This window comes from Neomonachus schauinslandi, chromosome X (assembly GCF_002201575.2).
Source record: "Neomonachus schauinslandi chromosome X, ASM220157v2, whole genome shotgun sequence".
In the NCBI taxonomy this organism is placed as follows: domain Eukaryota; kingdom Metazoa; phylum Chordata; class Mammalia; order Carnivora; family Phocidae; genus Neomonachus; species Neomonachus schauinslandi.
The window spans coordinates 51597920-51599458 of NC_058419.1; the positions used below are offsets into that span (position 1 = coordinate 51597920).

General features: G+C 34.3%; 1 non-coding gene across 1 annotated transcript; it reads right to left on the reverse strand.

Annotated features, from left to right (window-relative positions):
* Positions 1–349: 349 nt before the first annotated feature.
* LOC123323476 lies at positions 350–453 on the reverse strand. The gene has a single exon (XR_006539420.1). It is a non-coding gene; the product is annotated as a U6 spliceosomal RNA (small nuclear RNA).
* Between the last annotated feature and the right edge of the window lie 1086 nt (positions 454–1539).

Consider the following 1539-nt stretch of genomic DNA (forward strand, 5'->3'; position numbering starts at 1 on the left):
TACTACTAAACACTTAATGATGGAAATATAATCAACATAGATTTACATTTTATTGTATAGTTTCTTAACATAAATCTCTGTAAATTTCCATTTAACATATATTTGGCCTATGAATGACTTAGAAGATTATAAGAAAGAGGGATGAGAGGATAAATGACTTGGCTAGGATAAATTGAGGCAAAAATAACCCATCAATAATAGTTGATGTCTTCTTAAATTTCTGAATACGCTTTCTAAATTTATCATGAACTTGACTCAAGTGCTTGTCAATCTTTAAGAGTATTAATTACTTGGAATTTTCCATGCTGCCTTTTTTGACTTTCCACTCATATATTCTAGTTTTTCTTTTCTTTTTATGAAATGCTTCACAAATTTGGTGTCATCTTTGTGCAGGGGCCATGCTAATCTTCTCTGTATCATTCTAATTTTAGTATATGCATTGCCAAAGCAAGCACTCATATATTCTATTTTCTTTTGCAAATGCATTTTTGAATCTTTCTGATCAAGCTCCTAATTTATTAACACATGTGTAAATTTGTTTTATCCCATCTAAATTAGCAACTAAGAAACTACTCTTTGGAAATCACTGTAATGAGTACTTTGCATATTATGGAATATATCCTCTTGTTTGTGTACAGACTGTGTTGATTATACAAGGCTCAACCCATTCTATTTCTTTTTATATTCCTCTACTTGAGAGGTTAGCGCCTATCTACATTTCCTCACTCTGAGCTTACAAGATAGAAATCCCTTGGGTCCTTCCACCCTGTGTTGCTTCCTTTAACTCTTGGCAGGTCCAGTTCTGTCTCTGGTAGCTGTTGGGGAAACCTCTTTTTTAACATTCCCTGACAGGCCCTGGGATAATTCTGGAAAGTGTTACTAACTTGCCCTTCTAAACCTCTAGTGCTTTCTTTCTTTTGCAGATGTTTTGCTGTGCTTTTCATAACTATAAATGTATTTCAGATGAACCACAGTAGTTTAAGTTGCTGCAGGCTTTCTCATGCTAAGGTTCCAAACAAGTTTTAGTAGCTAGCTCCTAAGAAGGCTGGCAAAAAGCCTTGATTGCTAATTCTGTACTAAACTGCTTTTCACAATGGGACATTTTATAATATTTGATACAGTCTTTAAAGCAAATAATTTCTATCTTATATTATTACTGCTTGTATCATACTCATTCTCAGCTTTAAAAAGATTCCATGTCTGTACTTTCATAAATGGGCTTGATTTTATTTAAAACTCTAAAGAGAAGTTAGAGGTTTCTAAGGTGATAAGGATGTTATGATGGAGAAACAGGTGAAAGTGGTATCAGTAAGGTCAAGTGAATTGATACATAAATATAGTAAATTGTGCTTTCTGGAAACATTATCTCTATAAAGGTGAAAGTTTGTTTTCTTGGCTGTAATTTGTAAGTAGGTAGAAGGAATGCTACTTGGGTAAAATTTGAGCAGACAGACACAGATGTTTTCAGTGTGTTTCCAGTGTCCTAGGATCAGGGGCTAGCTCAGCAGTCTGGTGTGAGGTGACAAAGATGGGCTCAGA